General features: G+C 33.2%; 1 pseudogene; it reads right to left on the reverse strand.

Annotated features, from left to right (window-relative positions):
* The window catches only part of LOC149546031 (uncharacterized), a 42,572-nt pseudogene extending 20,042 nt beyond the window's left edge, over nucleotides 1-22,530 (reverse strand).
* Nucleotides 22,531-22,813: the final 283 nt, after the last annotated feature.

Genomic DNA, 22,813 nt, shown 5'->3' on the forward strand with positions numbered 1-22,813 from the left:
GATATAATCTTGAAAGATATTGAGCCCTTGATGAGGAACAAAAGAAGAAAAATTCTTCTGATGGGAAGAAACTATGAGGATGTTAGGAAGGAAATAGAGGAGGTGATTGTAAAATACATGACCATAGTACCAGAGGTAAGTGCATAGTCCAAACCTATGAGCCTAATCTCTGTGGAAGCAAGCACACCTTCCTGTAATGAAGAAGAAGTAGAGGAGGCACACACATTGCTATTGCATATGTATCCATACAAGTGGAAAGTACTCACATAACTATGGATGCAAAAGACAATCCTTTTGTAATTTTTGAATAATCCATTGTTGGTAATATCACAACATATACCAACTTTACTAATGATAAAGAAGAGGAAAGGAAAAATAAGTAAGAGGAAGATGAAAAGAAGAAGAAAAAGGAAGATGAAAAGAATAAGAAAGAGGAAGATGAAAAGAAGAAGAAAAAGGAAGAGGAAAAGAAGAAGAAAGATGAAGTTTAAAGGAAGAAGAAAGAAGAAGAAGAGAAAAGGAAGAAAGCCAAAGAAGTAGCTAAGAAGTTGGAAGAAGAAAAGAAGAAGGCTAAGGAAGAAAAGAAGATTGCAGTTACATGCACTCTACACTAGTAAATTTAGGCCTAAATTTTGACCCAAAAAGGTTGAAATTTCAACAAGAGTAGGTCGATAAGGTGACCAAGCTTGCTATCGGTCTTTTTTGGTCATTTTTTTGCAACATACATTCTACATCAAAATTTTGACTCCATAAAGGTGGACTTACCGACATTAATTTTGTTGATTTCCCTAGTCCAAGCTGAACTGTTATTTCCTCATTTGCAAGCATCGCTAGTCAAAATTTTGACATAAACCTACACCAATTTGGCATCGAAATTGTGACAAAAACACCTTACTTTTCTACACTGGTGCCATACAAGCAACGTCAAAGGCGACCAGTTTGGTGTCAAAATTGTGACCAAAATACCAATTCTTATTTCCATTTGTGTCAAAATGGAGACCAAGATATGTAGAAATTTTGACAAGCTATCCTAGTTATTGTAAAAGCTTTGCTCTCATAGGTGCCTTCTAAACTGCACAAAACTTTATTCTAAAGCATAATTGCTTGGTGCATGAGAGTTAGGGTATTGTGCACATTTCTACCTCCACACCATTGTTTCATTCATCACATGATTTATTTCATACAAGACAATGGGAAGGAGGAAGAAATGTGCATGATATCCTCAGTCTCCACTGAGCAATTATGCTTTACAACTCAAATTTTGTCTAGTTTAAAAGGCTCCTATGAGAGCAAAGCCTTTGCAATAATTGGCACAGTGCATCTAAATTTTGGTTCCTGCAAGGAAGAATAAAATTAGGAAAGAGTTATTTATTAGGAATGAGAGCCAATAATTTCATCTATTTTTCAAATAGATAAATGTGAGAAAAAAAATTACAGTCTCAATCACATCATCATAAGAGTGCATATATAACTATAACTATAACTATGTCTAAAACCAACATAATTTACAAATATCCACAATTCAAATATTATCCCTTGATGTTTTCTTTAATGTAAAGTTTTAAGTCAACTATGTTATCACCCTAGATGTAATACCAAACTATCATTGGGCTAAAGACTGCAACAAGATTTACAATTTACAAATGCAAGGAGAACTACCCAACCAAAGTTGAAAATGACATGAAAAGTTAACAATCTATCAATTAACAATCTAGATGAAATATTTCTAGCAATTGAACTATACATTATAGAAACAAAAAATTGCCTTAAAATTGAAACCTCACTAGTTGTTCATTTGCATCCGTAATGGCCTCACAAAAGTTGAAAGCTTACGATTTGTCAAGAACACAAAAAGCAATCATAGTTCAGCTGCATCAATAAAACTAAAGTAGTTCAATTGTACGGTGAGGGCAAGAGACTATCAATATTGATTGTGGAGTTGCAGATAGGTAAGCGATAAACATAAAAAGGTAGTACAAGATTTTAATAGCAATTGTGACCTTCACAATTTTTCTCAGTAGTTTTGGGTCATTAAATTGGATAGAAAATTAATAGTAAAATGTGAAAGAGAACACACATAATGTCACATCAAAATAAGTTTGCATCCTACATATGAGTATGCATCAAAACTAATTTTTTACCTCCTCAATCTATCTATATCAATAAAGAAATAAGACATTTTTGTAATACAAAATTATTGAACCCTATTCCACTGTAATCTTTCAAACTTGCAAAATAAAACAAAAGCCATAAGAACTAAAATAAAAGGATTTATTTCTAACAAACTATCACAGATGCTTTGTATATACCTTAGGACATGATACATGTTATTTCACAAGAAACACTTAACATTCCAATTTTTTTCTCATTTACTAGAGTGATGATAAACTATATGCAAAGTAGAAATAGTGCAGCATAATAGATGATTAGTATCTACAATTTTTAATACTGAAAATTATAAAGAATGCAATACTCACAAGTGTCACTGCCTAAGAGAATGCAACCCAAGTTTATCATGATCTCTACAGCATTCATTGCATTAGGAATATCCTACTTATTTGCAAACACCAGTAACACTGCATCTCGTAGTTCATCTTGCAAGAACAAGAAACTTAAATGATAAAAAAAATTCTACGGATAACATGAAAATAATTGTTAAAAGAATGTGGCCAATTTTATACATAATAACCAAAGTTTCCATGAGAAAGACATGAAATCTTCTTGATCCATTTTCCAATTGTGTTTATACAATCCTAAAAATTCACTTTGATAGTTCTGACTAATTATTGTTGGAAGGATTTTATTTGCTTCATCAAATGAGTGTATATTGTAGTCTTGGCTTCTTGTATTTTTCAAGATAGTATCATTACTCATCTAGTATTGTTCAATCTGAAAGGATGATATTGATATGTTGTTTTTCTATAACAGCCAAAACAAGGGGTTGTTAACCTTTACACAAACAAGGGATGAAAGCATAAACATAGGGCATCAACAACATAACAAAAAAAACCTCTTCCTATGTACTTGGAAAAAAGTCTAAGCAACACTATTATTAGGATTGCAACAAAGGAAACCCCACTACAACCTGTCAATAAGGCCCAAGAGTTATTATTTAAGAGTCAGCATTATCAGTAGAATTTTATTCAAAACAAAAGTGGGAGTGGTAACTTCAACAACATAGGCCACAAGGCTAGTAGACATCGCACTTGAAATACTGTCTAACATCCAAAATTGTGACAAGAATGGAAGCGATAGAAGTCTAGCTCAGACCAACATAATGAGAAGCATCAATATAATCAAAAAAAGTTTCTTCTTCATTAGAAAACAAGTCCTCAAAAGGAAAATCTAAAATAGAATTAGAAGCTCTAATTGTCAAATGGTCATTTTTCATGGCCCTCCATCAAGTGACAACACTTATCCAACACAAAATGACAATCATTAGGCGTGTATCCTATAGAGATGCAATCTCTACAACAAAATGGAAAACCCTCATATTCAATGCTTCACCCATGGCCTCTCATCAACCATGTTTGAAGTGGAGAGATCTCTATTTCAACTAGAATACAAACATAGAATAGCCCAAAATTGTACTAGATCCATCCAATTTTAGGAACTAGCAAAGGGAATTTCCAATGGCCTCGAGCAAAACAAATCACAAAAGTGAAATGAAGATGAGGAAGGAAAACCCAAACATAACCCACATAGGTATAGCTCAATGTCACCAAACATTAGGGACTTCAAAGAATTAGTCACCCAACTGTGTAAATCTTAGAGGCACTAGAGACTCTAAGATTTTATAGACCATACTTCTGCACTAATAAAAGTCCATGTTATCACCACAAAAGAGGACAAACTTTGTATAAGACTTGAAAACCCAAGCATAGCTCCTTCAGCCAAAATTTGACAGACAATTATCTAGAGCATTTAGCAGGTCTAGAACCACCAACAAGAGCAAATATACTAGCACCTTGAAGCCTAGCTTAGCACTACACTAGGAGAGTCAAACCCCAACAAAAACCATCCAATGGATCTCTTCTGATGGGGTGTATTACAAGTATATTAAGTTCCCCTCTTTCTCCAGAGTGGAAAACATCATGAATTTTGAGTTCAGATCTATGTTATGTAATACTGCTTTACTCATGTTTAGAGATCCTTATAGTATATTCAGAGATACTTATTACATCTACTCTATAATAAATGGTAGTGTAATAGCATACTAGCATCAGATTTCATAACCCACATCAAAAGTGGTTAGTTACACAAGAAGAAGCATCCAACATGGGACATGAGAAACAAATTCAAATTGATTTCTCCTCTATTATCAGAGGATCATAGTAAGGCACAACACAAATTCTCAAATATAAATAATAGTCAATTGTCATTTTACTTAGATCCCTATGAAAATGTAGCACTATAATAAAATATACATTGGAGTTAGGAATTTGGTTGACAACCAAAATCAATTGAATTGAAATAAGAAACATCACCAAAGAATCAACTAAATATGTTATTTTAAGAATATTTTTCTACTCAAAATGTTACGGCTTCTTCCTTCTTGACCTTAAACTCGTGACATTTTCTAGTTTTACGAGGGGAAACACAATCTCTCCAACTGTTAGTTCTAAATGGCTTCCACCTTAGGCGCATAGAGTCTTTGAACTAGATAGATAAAATACACAACCATGCTAAAGACCATGGAAATAGAGGATAGCATGGAAAATACCGAACAACAAGTTGGATGATGATGAAGACTGCAATAAAGGTAGAAGATCCCAAACATCATCAATTAATACCAAACTACCAAATGGAGTATACAAACTTGAAAAGATAAGACACACCTTACAACTAAATGAAACTCTAGAAGCTACCATCAAATGGCATGACATTGAATCATTACCAATAAATGAATACAACATAGAGAAGCTACTAGATATGGTATTTCTATTCATTTTTCAAATGAAAGAGTGCAGTAGGTATGCAACCATGACTAAGGAAAGTGCAATTTCACATCATTTTCCATGTTGATGCTGAGATATAGACTTGTGAAATCCAATCTCCTAAGGAATAGATAGCACCATGTATCACCATCTTTGCCAAAATAGGATTTTTCACAAAGCAATGTTAGAATAGTGACTAAAATGGTCATAAATTATGTTGTTATAGTAAAATAATACTTTAACTCAAGAAAAAAACTATACAATATTAAAACATGATATCGTACTTTAAAAACTAAAAAGGTACTTGTAACAAAGAACTTCATTTCGACTTTCTAATTGGTTGTCACTATTAACTATAAGCTTATCTTTAAAGTTTAAGCTTCACTTGGTTTTGAGAATAGTTAAATATTCTCTACTTAACAGGGCTAACCACGTGAAGGTGGAAGCTCATTTGGCCCCTCCCCCCCCCCCCCCTAACATCACTCTAAATTCCCCGTTAACATTTAATAACATTCAATTCATCCATTTTTGAAATATAACATTCAATCATTATAATCACATGATAACATTCATTAACACATAAAATTCATAAACACACAACATTCATGAATAATTCAAGAGTAAGTCATTCATGAATAATTCAATAATACAATATTCATTAACACCCAACATTAATGAATAATATTCATTAACACAATATTCATTAACAATATTCAAGAGTAAGTCATTCATGAATAATCATATCTTTTTTTCTTTCTTGCCATTTCTTTTTTTCATAAAATTTCTAAGAGGAATATCAATGTCCTCATCATCCCCATTAACATTTAATAACATTCAATTTATCCATTTTTGAAATATAATATTCAATCATTATAATCACATGATAACATTCATTAACGCATAAAATTCATAAACACACAACATTCGTGAATAATTCATTAACACAAAATTCGTTAACACACAACATTCAAGAGTAAGTCATTCATGAATAATTCATTAACACAATATTCATTAACACCCAACATTAATAAATAATATTCATTAACAATATTCAAGAGTAAGTCATTCATGAATAATCATATCTTTTTTGCTTTCTTGTTGTTTCTTTTTTTCATAAAATTTCTAAGAGGAGTATCAATGTCCTCATCATCCCCCTCCTCTACTGGTTCTAACACATGTCTCCTCCTCATCCATTCAGGAACATCATGAGGCCATTGCACCAAAGGGGAGTCCACTGCAATAACAAGTACTTCATGAGTTAAATTCGCACCATTTTATATTAGTGAATTACGAGTTTTTATTTAAGTAAAAGAACTATAAATCAAAAAATAAATTTAAAAGAACAAAACATAGATTTTCTTTGCCTGAATGTGTGACATGATCTACTTGCTAATCAGTCTGAACATCCTCTAACAGTCATTCAACACGACATGATTCTATATCCTCAACACAAAAAGGTTACACCAAGTTCAATTAAAATGTTAAATTGTATTAATAATTATATAATTAGTTTTAAATAGCAAATGAGCACCTCCATCGATAGTACAATGCACATTAAGGGCTTCATGATGTTGCGTATGATCTGTGTCACGATTAACAGGCTACATTGCAATTTCATGCACATTATTATCAAATAAATTGTTTCTCAAGTATTCAATTTCTAATATATATTTTGGCATATTTACCTATGCACATGATGCAGGAGACTATTTGGTTGGGGCAATGGAAGTTTTCCGTAGGCATTCAACCACTGCTACATAGTCTTGCTTGAAGGCAATTTTTTTGTGTTCTTTTGTGGCCTCTAGATTAAAATCAGTGCCCTGCATTTTTTTATTAATTAACAAAATTATTTTCATTTTATAAATAATTTTTCTTTGCAATTCATTTATTGCTACTTACAACGCGTGCTTTGATTTTCGAATATCCCCCAGAGCCAAGTCTATGCTGCCCAACCTTTTCTAGCCTCACCTTTGTTGCCTTTGATGTGTCCTGCAACCTATGAAAAGTTTGAAATATGTTAGATGATATAGATATAAAGATCAATACTAAATACTGGATTATTATATATTGGTACGAAGGTTTTAGCATAAAGTAGCATGTTCAACCAAAATTTGAAAAAAGGGAAGAAATTATAGCATCATACCTTTAATTGACATGTGTAATCATGCTATTTATCCATGGAGTTCATGCTATTTATCCATATTTTGACATGCCTCTCCATAAAATGATACATCAATTTTGACAGTCTATATCATCCATTGTCACACAAAGTAAACGATAAGCTAAAAGTTCAAAAAGCTAGTAGATTTTATAGATTAATTTTTTTTTCCATCAAAGATAAGTCAATCTAGTTGAATGGGATGTGAACATATTTGGTAAATTGGGGGGGGGGGGGGGGGGGGGGAGGGGGGGGCGCTTCATGGAGGAACCACTGGTTCAAACTGCAGTTTAGATTCTATACACTTAGTGGAAAGGCATGAGTCTGGTAGCATTACCTTGGTATCATTACCTGCTAGTTCTTGATGTCTTGCAGAGTATCCATAGGTTCCACACTCAAAGTGTTTTTATCCCCAAGGCTGAAATAGGTATAAACTTGAGGGTGAATGTCAGATTTTAGATTGTTTTAGTAGCATTCCTTATTACCAGTAGCTGAAAAGTAAGTATTTTTTTGTTTTCAATTTAAAAGATATCACCTTTGTGCATCAAGTTCTTCTTTAGCCTCCTCACTACATGGAATTGATTTTATAAATAGTGGTTCTAACTAAAACAAAATCCCCACTGATTTTCTCAGATAACTAGCAACTAACAAGAACTACCTAGCATTATTCTAGAAAAAGACTCATGACTTAAGACTTGTCTTAATCTATGTTTATTTTGATTGCTTCTAGTAGTGGAGCACCATTCAAAATGTTTGTGAAGATTAAAAACATTATATCATAGTTTGGAGGATGTTTTGTATAGTCTACATCCACAACAAACGATTTTAAAGCTGATTGTTGGATAGAAAATTGTTTAGATAAGCTTCAACTATTCTTAAAAGTCACACAGTAAAAGAAGAATTAAGGATAGAAACGATAAAAAGTCAACTTTAACACTTTTAGTGTAGAAATTATGAAGATTAGTATGTGATCATGTTTAAACCATTCGCTTTAATAATGCCACATAATTTTGATCCTATAAATAAGGTATAAGAGTTTAAGAAGTAGTAAATTTCATAGAGTGGAAAAAATAGAAGAAATTATTAGCATTATTTATAAGAATGAAATTTGGGTTAGAGTTTTCCAAAAAAAAAATCATAACTTTAAGTGCTTGCAAACAAATGCTTTCATGCAGATTAAAATGACATAAATGCTTACACTTGTAGGGGACATAGCCAATAATGGAGAATGCATGCACAACTCCTCCAAATAAGGAAAAAATTGTAGAACTTTGACATTAGCAAAATTTTCATCATTAGAACAAGTGATTTTCCTGATTGATTTCACTTTTGCAAAATGTTCCAGAAGTTGAGTGTCAGTTTCCAAATAGAGACATTTAGGTAAACAAAATCTCACCATTATCTTACTAGGAAAACTGCAATCAATAATTCTAATGCTTTCTAAGAGTGGACAATTCACATCTAGTATCATATATATATCATTGATATGTTGGAGGGGTGATACAATCAAAAGATCAAAACTAAGTGCTAATCAGAGCACTATCAATATCTCAAGTCTCAAAATGATACATCAAATATACAATGAATCTCATGATCAATATAAAGATACAAAAAGGAACAAAAGATAGCATGGACCTAACTATAGCCTTCCCCCTCATCACCAAGAGGAGGAGGAGTAACATCTACATGTGCAGGAGACACTACACCATCAAAAGCTCAAGCATAATCAAAGAACCTTGAGACATGTTGAGCTAGAGGTACTGCATTTTCATATACTACATAATAATGAGCAACCCAAGAGGTATGATGATAGGTATCATCTCGATCTAACTCTATCTATCTCTTTAGCTCTATGATCTCAGACCATAGATCTACTATCTCATAGCTCCCCTCTTCTAGCTAGTCATGCATCTCTAACTATAACTTGCACCTATAACTTGCCCACCTACCTCTGAGAAGTCCTCAATCTCTCCCTCACATGTCATAGAGAATCTTGAGTCTATGCTAATACATCTCTTATGGGTGAAACTTGTGGAGGCTAATTTGGCATGTCATCATCCCCTCCTCCACCCACATCCTATTATGGTGGCTCCTCTACCCTATGTCTCTTGGCATCACCTCCTACTACACCCATGGTGCTCATCTCTCTATGAGTTCTCACATGAGTAGGCCTATATGCCTATTCATTGTTGTTCGATCTAAGATCCAATCTAACAACATGAGAATTAATGTAACAAGAACTACCAGTGGCCATTATAATGGTCTCTCCTCCCTCAAATGATGTTCTTGTGGTTGTTGAACATCAAGGTGTGGTACCTGACTAACTACCCCTATAGGATCAGTTATATCAGGAAATGAAAGTGTGGCCAAATGCTCTATGTACTAGGGAGTGACACCATCATTCACTACATCTAGAAAGTAGTCCCACCTATAAATGGTAAGGCCACTAACATCTTCCATACATCTAATTGGGTCCAATCTAGGAGAACAACCTTTCTTTACCTCCTTGGTGAAGTAGGTGTAACTACAGTACTCCTGTGATATATTGTATTGATAGTCAAACTGTCTCTAGACATGGGTTAGCAGAAATCTCTCTATCTTCAATGAAGAATGACCATTCAATGGCTAAGATACCAACATGAATCTTAGCTAGGAGAAGACACCATCTTATGGCTCTATGCCTAGCCATGGTCTATAGGTAACATACATCATGTCATCCAAATGAAGTCTCAAATAGTTTGTCTTACCTAGTGTAGGCTGGATCATCTCTCCACAATACCAATAAATATAAATCTACAAGGGTTGTTGTAGTCCTCAAATATAGGAACATGATTGTTTTCATTAACTTGTGTTTCTGGCATTGAACGTGATGCTTATTACTTTTAGGAGATTGACCATTAGTAAAATTCTTGCAAAGTTTTTCAAAAAAATTGTACTTGTCATTACAATTACTGAATATCATTTATCACCTATACTGCTAACACATACAACTATGGTACATGTAGTTGGGCATTACTATATTTTCAAGACATAATATAGCTATATGTGAAGTTATAAGCGCACTATTTATATCTTATGTAGGATTTATGCCCAGATTGAGATATATACAGTTGTGTCAGCATTGAGATTGAGATTGATAAGCTATGTCAGCATATGACTTTAGGATTTATAAGAAGTTGTGTCAGTTATATCTTATGTAGGATTTATGCCTAGATTGAGATTGAGATTTATAAGCAATTGTGTCAGCATATGAATTACATACCTTTCATCAATAGATAGATTAAATTGAGCAAGTTGAAATTGTTGATACTGAAGTTGAACCCTAAATTTTCTCATTAATGTACTAGTAGTTAATACTATTGCATACCTTTTTGGATTTGTTGGTGTAATTTCTTTTGGATGTTCCCCTTTCTCCTTTGCATCCAAAATGAACTCATTCCAATCCCTCACTAAAACAAAGGGAGGATGCTTGTCCTTCGGGTTTAGAACGAGGCTCTTTCTATATGTGTCCCTCACAACCTTAATATGTCTGGAAGCTTTTTGTAATAATTTCTTATGATAAAAAATATTACTTCCAAACTCATGCTCTATATCTTTGATGAGTTCATCTTTTAATTTTTTATCTTGGTAGTTCCACCTTTTAAGAAAAAACACAAAATTGTTAGATATAGCTAATATAAGAAAAGACCCGAATGAAAGGAAAAATGTTGCACCAATTAATGACATGAAAAAAAATAGTGGGATAAAATTAGTTCAATTATGATGTTCCACCATTTACGTATGGTGGGCCCGAATCTTCGCAGCATGAGGTCATAAAGCCTCTTATAAAATGTATCATTTCCTGCAAAAAATGTCATGGGATAATTAATAGTAATAACCATTAAAATGAATCATGTGAAGAATACTTTTCATAGTGAATAAAAAATATATAAAATGAGATACATTTCATCTTTTTAGTGATCTATTTCAACGTTGGAGGATCAACTTGACCAAAATTGACCAAAAAAGAAGTTAGTATCTTCTACTGAAAGCATGAAATTGCAATGTACCGAATTACTAAACTAGAGAATTACTAGTATAGACAAAAGGTCATTGATAATTCAGATGATCCTACCAAACCCCTAATAAAAAGGAATTCCATAATAATTAAACAACTTGCACAATACGACATACTAAAGAAGGTCATGAGGCATCACTCCACATCAAAAGCCCTTGCATTCACCACTTCCTATCATGTTTACATCTTGCAAGAAAATCCTTATTAAAATATAAAAAATAATTATTTAAAGTACCTAGAATCTTAGGACATTTCAAAGGCATTGATTCATTATCGTCAATCAACAATGCTGTCTGCATAGCTCCCATGCTAGAAATATGGGTAGCTCCAAGAAATGATAGTGAATTATCACCAATAAATGCACTATGATCCACATTTGGTGGCATACCAGATGGTGCATCTCCTACCACAAAAAAAATAATACACTACATGATGCACCCAAGATTAAAGTACATATTATCAACTCATAATTAACACAAAACCAAATATAGCAAAATAATGATTTACCAGCTAGAAATTCTCTTGTTGCTGAAATTGCAGTCGGTAATCTTGTATGGGTATCCATCAACCTCATAGGAGTCTCTTGCACTGGATGACTTGAACAATACATCGTTAGCAAAGACATTCTGAAATAATAAAAGCAAGCGTTAAGAAGTTTTGAATGGTCGAAATAAAAAATTCCTTGTAACTTGTCAACTAAAAGATTATTTTACCAGTGGCACTCAGAGGTCTGCTACTACTGGCCTCACCGCATTTTCCTTGACCAAGTTGTGGATCAGTTGCCAAAAATTACTGTATAACAAGAATTTAGTAGTTAATTTTTCTTACAACTCTTTAAAAAAATTGCATCAATAAAGTATTTTTGCACATATTACATATTTTACTTCACAACATAAAAGATTATAAAATATAAATCTTTATTGAACTTTTTTTATAACTAAATATTCATTAGAGCTTACTTCATAACGATGAGCTTGCGCTCTCAAATTTGATAGCCTCTTCATCATCTCCTCGAATTGCATATTTGCCTCATCCAAAAATTTCATTACTTCTAAATTAATTTTTTTTAAAAATTTCGTCAACATTTTTATGAAATTGGGAGTTTCAACAATATCCTCATTAGAAGGCGTAGCTAGTGGCTCGATACTTACTAATGCTGCTTTACCATAAATAAAATAACGTAATAATATAACATTTTTCAACTATCTAATTTGTACAATTTCAAAAAGGTTTACCCTTGCTGAAGAAGGGGTGGGAGTAGCATCCTAGTGACCTCTATCATCTGTTGGATCCATATCATCCTGTCACAAAGATTAAACATAAAAAATTCAGCTAACTAAAAGCAATAGATAGCAAAAAAAAACTTATTAACAAAATGATAAATAGTACTTACACTGTAAATAAAATAATGTAACAATATAACATTTTTCAACTATCTAATTTGTACAATTTCAAAAAGGTTTACCCTTACTAAAGAAGGGGTGGGAGTAGCATCCTGGTGACCTCTATCATCTATCGGATCCATATCGTCCTGTCAGAAAGATTAAACATAAAAAATTCAGCTAACTGAAAGCAATAGACAGCAAAAAAAAACTTATTAACAAAATGGTAAATAGTACTTACAACCCTCATGATAGTAACTTTGTTTGTATCTATGTGATTTAAATGGTAATTCATTAGTAGTTCTTCCCCTACACTTGTTGATTTTATTGCACAAACAAAAACTTCATTCCCCTCATGCACCTCAAATATGCAATTGGGTTGCTTACTAGTTGAAGAAGGCCGCGTATTATTTATAAAATCTACAATATTACCTATTTCTTTTGGTCTCCCATCAATGTACATAGAAAATCTTTTACTTTGATCATTTTCTTTCCATTTTATATAATTAGCTAATACCCCATACCTATGCATACTTTTTTTTATATCAAACAATTCACATCCAATCATTGTAATTGTAACATGGACCAACACACTTGAACAATTCGACAACTTTTTTGTAACATACCTTTATCCCATCCATGGAAAATAGGCCCAAACCATGTAATGAGGATGGAGCAATGCGATATATCCTCTAATTAACACAAAAATTTGTGTTAATTGGAGGTAGCTCATTAGGTACCCATTCTTTCTCAATGTGTGAGTATCAAAAGGGCACCTTGATGTCGCCTTTGGTCTCATCATCATAAGAACATGACCCCCCATTAGCAAGGAAAAATTGCATGCATTTATCAATTTTTTTTCTATTCTTTTAACCTCTAGTTGATCTCCTTATTTTAGTCGTACTACATGTAGAGATTTCATCTACCAGTTCCTCATTTCCCTCATTCGATGTAGATAGATCTGACAAGTACCTATTTGCTGGGTCCTGCAATCCATCAAATGGAAAGTGAAAGTGATTATACAATTATATTTCTATATGGACCTTCTTTGTCTATATATACATTATATGATTATATAATATGTCTATTTATAACATACATGCTCAATGATAAACAAGAAGAATATAAGAAAATTATGTCTATTTATTGACTTATACCTATTGATCCATGTCACAATGCACAATCCACAGAAAACGGGTCAAATTTCCTGTAGTCAATTGACTATTTGCAAAAAGGGTGACAATCAGACACAATATAAACATTGGTAATTATAAATAATATATGTTGTAATAATTAGAAATGAACACAATAAATATGTAATCAAATTTCCTGAATATGTTAATCATTTACCTTAAGTTAGCTAAAAATTACATGATACATGTTTGCTACAAATAACTTAGAAGACAACATTAACAATAGGCAACATCGTAAGCATGAACAAATTTCCCTTATATATGGAATGCAAGATCATCAATAGAAGGGGTGATGATGTACCTTTAGTCAATTAACTATTTGCAAAAAGGGTCATAAGAAGATACTACATAAAAATTGGTAACTATAAATAACATATGTTGTAATCATTAGAAATGAACACAATAAATATGTAATCAAATTTCCTGCATATGTTAATCATTTATCTTAAGTTAGCTAAAAATTACATGATATGTGCATGCTACAAATAACTTAGAAGACAACATGAACAATATGCAACATCATAAACATGAACAAATTTACCTTATATATGGAATGCAAGATCATCAACAGAAGGGGTGATGATGTTTGTAGTCATTGATTATCTTCATCATCATCATCATCGCCATCATCACCATCATCAATGCCATCATCATTGCCATCATTGTCATCATCATTGCCATCATCACCATCATCATCGCCATCATCACCATCACCATCATCATCATCATCACCATCACCATCATCATCATCACCATCATCTTGATCTTCATCATCTACTTCTTCATCATCTTCAATATCTTCTTCTTCCATAACATTATACTTTATCGGCCTTCCTCTTGGATCATGTCTAACAACAAATGACCAACCCTATTTATGTGGAACCTCAGAGTAAAACACTTTCTCACATTGGCTTGGAAGAACATAGGGCTCATCTCCAACTGGCTCAAACGACCTTGCATTGATCATTGTAAATCCATTATCATGTTGAATAACTGTTCTATCTAGATCATTTTGATTTAGTCATAACCTGTACCATTTGATGATGAATAGAACTACTTTGAAGGTTTTAAATTCACACTCAATTATATCATCCAAGATGCCATAGTATTGATTTTGAGATTGTTGAGGATGTATGTCATTTCTAGATGATATATTGGTGACCTCAAAAATTGCAGTTATCCCAGAATCACAAGTTTTTTTTATGTCATCCAACCTTTTTATGCACAATTTGTGGTTATGATAGTACATAGCTTTGTGGTGCTTGACCTGCAATTTTTGAAGTGTGTGTAAATTATTTGCATCGTAAGTTGATACAAAACATACGTCAAGTTATGATCATTAATAAATTTCTATGTATCTCTCCACCTCTTAAACCGTTTACTAGATCAACTACCATCGGAATAAAATTGGAATCTCCATTATGATGAGCTTCTATAACCAATGAAGCAACACCTTCCCATGTTAATGAGAAACCATTTTTTTGACATCATTCAATCCATTCCATCATCCAATCAAGATTGTTAGCAATATACTAATGTATTGCATCCCACTCTCGGCCACCTGTTTCAAAAAAATACACCAATTTTAAAAAACTTATATTGAAGATTTATAAGAACTAATTAACTACAATAACATCTTATATTTACCTCTCACTTTCCTTGATCTACCTTTGCCTATCAAGTACTCCCCTTCAAATTTGTTAATTGAGTTGGGATCCCAAATACGATCTACATGGATCTTTGCTGCAAACTTAGGAAGCTATTAACTAATGTACACCATGGTCTGGTATACCATATATCCCTCCACCATAGAACCCTCAGGATGTGCTCTCTATCAAACCAAGCCTTTCAAAAATTTCAAGTGCCTCTCAACCATCCATATTGACCTAGTTGGTACAGGTCCACACAATTCAATCTCCTTAACTTGATGTATGAGGTAGTGTTCTTATGCATTGAAAAAACTTGGAGGTAGATACTTTTGCATTTCACACATCAAAAGAGGAATTTTTCTCTTCCAATATTTTATATCTTCTTTATTGATTTCTTTAGATGAAAACCACCTCATGTATTTTCCAAGATCATATATAATCTGTTTGACATTGTTGGCGAAGGGGCGTGGGAGGGATAGAGGTAGAACGTACTACAATATTTGTAAAATGATCTTATCAATATTTTATAAAAGAATGCAATTGAAACTACATGTAGTATATAAATATATAGTGAATACAAAATAACATGAATTACCTTAATAAATGCATGCCAATCATGTGTTTTCAACCCTGGCCCAAATTCACTTTTATTTGATATGACATTGTTTATGTTCATAGAAAATCTTGTGGGAAATCATATTTTTTTATGACTTCTTTTATAGCATTGCTCTGCTGCTCTGACAATAAACAACTAAGGGCACTTGTATCAATCTAGTCTCCATTGTTATTTGATTGAATGCCATTTTTCATTGTATGGTTGGATTCTTCAATGTCACTACAAGTTTTGACAATTTGATCTTTGTCACACCTTCCATCTAAGATTTTCCATAATGTCTCTGCTACATTCTTTCCAATATGCATAGGATCAAACAAATGCACAATTGAGAGTTGTTCGTAGTATGAAAACCTAGTAAATTGCATACGATAAATTTTTAGTCCTTTTGGAAGTTGGTCATTGATGTCTTGATGACCTTCACAAGCATCAATCACATCATCAGTAAACAAAACACAATATCAAAATATAAATTTGAAACAAAAACCATCAAATGGAATGACATCACCTTGATGATTTATTTTATTGTATGCCAACTTCCATAGGCAAGGTGTCATTCTTTGTGGCTTTGATGTAGTCTCTTCTAGACCATTGAAAAGATGTTTTTTGGTAACTTGGTACTTACGATTTCTATGCAGAAAGTGTCTATTCTCATCAAACACCTGCTTTCTTAAACTTTTTAAATGATGAGATTTCGTCTTTGGACCACAAAATGGACATGCAAATTTACCCTCTTTCTGAAGACCTACAAGATCGTGTATAATTGGATTAAAGGTGTTAACTTTGACATACCAAAAAAGAGGTGCCAAGAAGAGAACATACCACAAAAATGTGTTAGCCCATGGACATCGTGTATTGTCCATACAAGCATTACATGAAATTGAAATTGTCTTTTTCCTATTGGTCTACAAATGTCATACATAGTAACCCCATTCCATAACACCACCAACTCATCAATAAGGGGTTCAATATATACGTTGATATCTTTAACTTGGTACTTACCTAGTTGAATGAGCAAAAAAATTACATAATTATTTTGACCATTTGATGGATTAGTAATAATAAATTAATTTAGATGACCACTAAATCAAAAAATACTTGGAACAATCAGTGTCACCATTATGTGCTCTCTCTTTATGGACAACCAAGGAGGTATGTTATTGTTGATAACAAAAACAAGCCACATCGAGTAAGTAGATCTCATCTCTCCATAAGGATTGACATCATTTGCTACCAATGAAAACTTGAGATTATGAGGTTCTTCTTTAAAGTGTGGCCATTTTTCCTCTATTTCCTTAAATTTTGAACCATCTGTAGGCATTCACATAATTTCATCTTGACTTCTATTGTGTGCATGGTAATCCATAAATTGTGCCAAGCTATTGCACTTGAATAATCGTTGCAGATGTGGAATAATGGGAATATGCTGAAGAGCCTTGCGAGGCACCTTTTTTGTTAATCGATCTGATTGATATCTACTAATATGACAAGTAGGGCATTGTGTTGCATATTCATGTTGTTTATGATATATAATATGATTATTCGGACATGCATGTATTGTTTGATACTCCATTCCAATATCTTTCATGATGGAAGATAATTCTCGGTATGAGTAAGGTAGAATGTTTGATGGTGGTAACAAACACTCACCTATCAACCTATGACCAAAAATATAATTTCTTAATTTAAAGAATATTAATTGCTACACGAACCCAATGTTAATTATAAGGGAACTATGAGTAAAATAATGAAAGAAGATGACATACCTTAGCATACGTGTCATTGCTATATTGGATAAACCATTCATAACCTTCAAGTTCACCAATAGAAATACAACGGCAAGAAGAGTTGTTTTGGAGCCTTCATATAGGGACTGGTGTGCCTTCTCAAGTAAAGGTACATCAAGCTCTGCATCATCATCATCATTGTCATCATCTTGATCATTGTGATCATTTTGATCATCATGATCTTCATCATCCTAGTCTTCTTCCATGGTATCATTACCTTCTACTTTAATATTTGCACCTCCATGTTCCCTCGTTTGGAAATTTGTATTCTCCGAATTGTCATGGTCCATAACATGAAACCTAGGGATGTTGACCTATACAAAAATGATGACCTTATATTAACCATGACCATGATTTCATCATCAAATCATGTCTTATGTAATTTATAAACTATTAAAATACATACCAATGGGCGATACTCATTTCCCCCTTCAATGTGACCATGTTGCCTACAATGTTGCTCAACTATTGTGATTAGATATCTTTGAGTCTTTAAGCCCTTACACATTTTACAAGGTCAATAACATTTTCCATCACCTTTTCTTTTTAAGTTAGACTACAGTCTAGCAATTGTCTTCCTATTTTTTTATGCGTTGATATCATCAGACATGGTCTTTCTTGAATGGAATGACTCATTGGTGGAAGAAGGATGATTTGTTTGCAACCTGCAGATGGAGTAGTAAGAGGAAGACACATGTAAAAAGGAGTTAGGTCTCTAAACCAAGTAGGAGTTAGGACATGCTAGAATGCAGTCAGCCCAAGATATTTTAGAATCTTGAACAACCTGGTAAAGGGTATCTGGAAAGGTGAAAATAAACAAGTATTTTTATAGCTACAAAGGAGGAATCAAGAGCATTATAAATAATGAAGAAGGAACTTAAATACATACAACTTCACCTCTATTTACAATTTGACCTTTCTGCAAGTGAAATATGACAATATACAAAATTTCCAATCACATTTTCACTTAAAAAGGAACACCAAATATACCTTTGCTACAATATCTTCTTCAAATTCTTTGCTATTAGATTCTTCAAAACTACAAGCTCCTATGTAGAAAAAAGATGAGATGTACTAAGTAATTGTTGATGGGCAATATTTAAAGAAATCAACTATCAAAAAAATAATTTATGAAATTTAGTTGCTTTATCATGTACTGAAGACTTGGCAAGATGTTCCCAAGTCTATCTATAGAATGCCTATCTGCATGGTTGTTTGCAAATAGTCTAGTATGGTACCGCTTTTGAGCAACAACAAATGTCACTGGGGCTGGTAAATTGGCTCAAGAGATGAAAAAGCCCATTGAAACCATAGAAATTTTAGTTCATATAGCATTCAACTGTCTTCTTTAACAAAATCCAAAGAGAATACAAACAAACTAATGAGTCATGTCTATCTCAATTGAATAGCAAGCACTATAGTGAGTATTAGGAAACTGACCTTGTGAATAGCATCTAGTTCATAAAGTATTAGGAAAGTGACCTTGCTGATTAGTTTAACATAGATTGGTGAACAAAAAATTCATAATAAAAATCTGATTTTTTTCCACACTTGTTCAAACCATATAATGAAATGACAAACAATGAATTGTATACGAGTCACTCCAAATCCTTAGCTTTTAATACGCTTCATAGATGAGATTGCATTATATGTTTTGAACAAGATGTGGAAAAAAATCAAATGACATAGATATAAGCATTCTCACACCATGAGTGAAGCAATAATCGCATAAAGCTTTATTGCAAAAAAATTGTCAATATTATTTACATTGTACATACTTGTTTATATAATGCTTCAATTCCTAAACTAAGAAACTATAGCTAGTGTTCTAACCATGCATATAAATAAAATTACAGTGCAAATGTATGAAATTATATGCATAACTACTCCTATACTAGTTTATAACTACTATGGAAGCACAACACTACAATCACAATACCAAATCCAACTCCATAACTTAATCCCAATCCCACTCCCCACCATCGAATCTCTATTATATCTTTGTTGCTACCAGCTTTAGTCTTATTCCATTCTACTTGATGATCTCTACAACCTAAACCACAACCTAGTGTTGTATTTTCAAGGGGAAACCCATGAAGGTTGGGGTTTCCTAAAAAGGAGGAAGCCTCAAATGTTGCAAATTGTTTTCCCTGTGGTATTAATCCTGACAACATGTTGTTTGAAAGATTCAATACTTTGAGGAAGGTTAGATTTGAAAATTCGAAAGGAATTTTTCCTGACAACTTGTTTTCTGAAAGATCTAGAGACTCTAAACGAGCCATGTTTGCCAAGGATTTAGGAATTGAACCACGTAGCTGATTATTTGAGAAGTTGAGAGAAATTAAACCTTGGAGAAGTCCCAATGTTGGAGGAATATTGCTTGAGAGGTTGTTATGTGAGAGATCCATGAACTTGTTTGCATAGATTATCTTCTCGTATGTTTGAACCCTTCCTTTTATCCAAATTGTTACTTCATCCTTGAACTTTGATTCATAAGGAGAGTCCAGATTTAAATCAGTGAAATAAGAAAAGGTAAGTCGTTCATCAATAATTTGAGATTGATTGACCATAGCATATAGATTACTTAGATCTTGAGGGATACTTTCTGATAAACAATTACTTGATAAATCTAGAATTTGGAGATTCTACAACCTCATAATTTGGGATGGAATTTTACCTTCGAAATTATTAGAGGTTAAGCTCAAAAATTTTCAAATCTTTCAGCTTTTCAATCCAACCAAGAATTTTACCTTCAAATTTATTATTTCTCAAATCAAATATTTTGAGACCTATGCAATTTGAAAGGGACGGAGGAATATTACCTTGAAACCTACTGCCATTTAGATTTAGTGTATGAAGAGCTGTGAGATTTCCCAACTCCTCTAGAATCTCCCCTTCCAAATCATTGTGAGCCAATTTTTAAACCACTAATTGAGAACATGATCTGATAGTTGTAGGGATCTTGCCCATCAACTTATTATTTGACAAGTCCAAAATGCCCACTCTATCTGAATTTGTGCAAGTAGAACTTGGAATTTCTTCAAAGAGGTTATTTCCTAACAATGAAAAAAAGATTGATGCCCAAATATATGATGGAGGCCTAATGTTTGGAATCCAGCCATTAAACATATTATCTGATAGATCTAATAGGAATGAAACAAAATCCAGAGTAGGAAGTGTGCCATACAATCTATTCCCTTGCAATTGCACGACAAAAAATTTATGGGATATCTGCCAGGGTAGAGAACCTTCCAAATTGTTATCTGAAAGAATGAGCATATCAAGATTAGGAAGATCCCACACCATGAAGGAATATTTCCCACAATGTTGTTACTTGAAAGATCTAGTTCCTTCAATTGATATTGTTGTGACAAAAATGTAGGGAAAGCACCTTCTATATTGCAAGACCTCAATGCCAAGTACTCCAAATGGTCAAACTGTGGAATCCAACTTGTAGATATAGTAATAGATAATTGATTTTTAGAAAGGTCCAATCCTTGTAAGTGAGTCAAATTTTTTAGCATCTAAAATGAAATGTTGCCTCTTAATCTGTTGGAAGCAAGTGCAAACACTTTTAAACTAGCCATCTTCAAAAGAGAATCTAGAATTATTCCTGACAATTGGTTATCGCCTAGATGCAGCTCACTTAAAGTTGAAAGCTCACATAGAGAGGGTGGAATCTAGCTAGTCAGATGATTATGGCTAAGTAACAATACTCTTAAACTTGCCAGCTTTGAATTGGAGTCTGGGATTCTTCCTGACAGTTGGTTGTTACTGAGGTCCAAATGTGCAAGGGATAAAAGGCTATCAAAAGAGGATGGCATAGTTCCCTCCAAATTATTATGGGACAGATCCATGGTCTCAAGTTTTGAATAGTTTGTAGCAGAGTGGGGAAAATCTCCACTTAAATTGCAGCCAGAAAGAGATAGAGCAACAAGTGAGTTGGAATGGCCTAAAATGAAAGAAAGGTTTCCCTTCAAGTCATTATTACCACTAAGGTCAAGATTTCTCAATTTTGAACAGGGCATGAAATTGGAAGGGATGGAGCCATTTAGATTACTGTAGCTGAGATTAAATGAAACCAATGAAGATGCATTCTCAATCCAAGAGGGTAGTTTGGACGGGAATGAATTCCATGATAAACGCAGATGGGACAAAGAGGTCAGATTTGATAGATTTGGAATATTACCTGATAGCCCACAACTAGATAGTTGAATCTGGCTGAAATTGTGAAGATTGCTGAGGGCCTCACCCCAGCGCTTTGAGCCTATTGTTAGGTTCACTTCATTCATTCCCAAGAATTCAAGGCTTCTCAAACCTTTGGCCCATACATCAAACTTACCACCCTTAAATTCCCAATTATATGAAAGATCCAGATGATGCAAGCTTGACATATTCCCCAACACTAGAGGAACCTCGCCACCAAATCCAACATTTGAAAAGCTAAGAAATGAAAGCCTCTATAGTTTTGAGAACTGTGGAGGAATAGAAATACCTTGAAAGTAATTCCAGCTGAAATCCAAGTGCTATAGGTGCTATAGATCAAACAATGATGGATGAATTTAACCACTCAACTAATTGCTTAGATCAAGGGTAATCACATGTGATGTATGATAATCACAGTCAACGCCCTCCCACTCACAACAATTCAATCCATGCCAAGAGGATAATTGACCCAAGGAAAGATAAAGGCCACCCTTGAAATCTAATAGAGAACTTCTCTCATCTTTGATACATGTTGTTGAAATTGACATATTAAGTTATGGAGTTGGATTTAGTATTGTGATTGTAGTGTTGTGCTTCCACATTTTTGAAAATTATAGTGTATATGTATGAAATTATATGCATACCTACTCCTATACTAGTTTATAACTCCTATATTGTGATTATTTAATTCCATCACCCAAGAGGATGCCAAACAAGATTAAGTTTTACCAGAGATGTCAAAAAAATACATTCAGAAAAATCTAATTTATAGAAATAAATGGAGCAAGTAAAGCAAATTTGAAAGATAAAAACAGATAACTTATGTATATA

The sequence above is a fragment of the Cupressus sempervirens genome, chromosome 7, assembly GCF_028749045.1.
Source record: "Cupressus sempervirens isolate cs-2001-9-10 chromosome 7, ASM2874904v1, whole genome shotgun sequence".
Taxonomy (NCBI): Eukaryota; Viridiplantae; Streptophyta; class Pinopsida; order Cupressales; family Cupressaceae; genus Cupressus; species Cupressus sempervirens.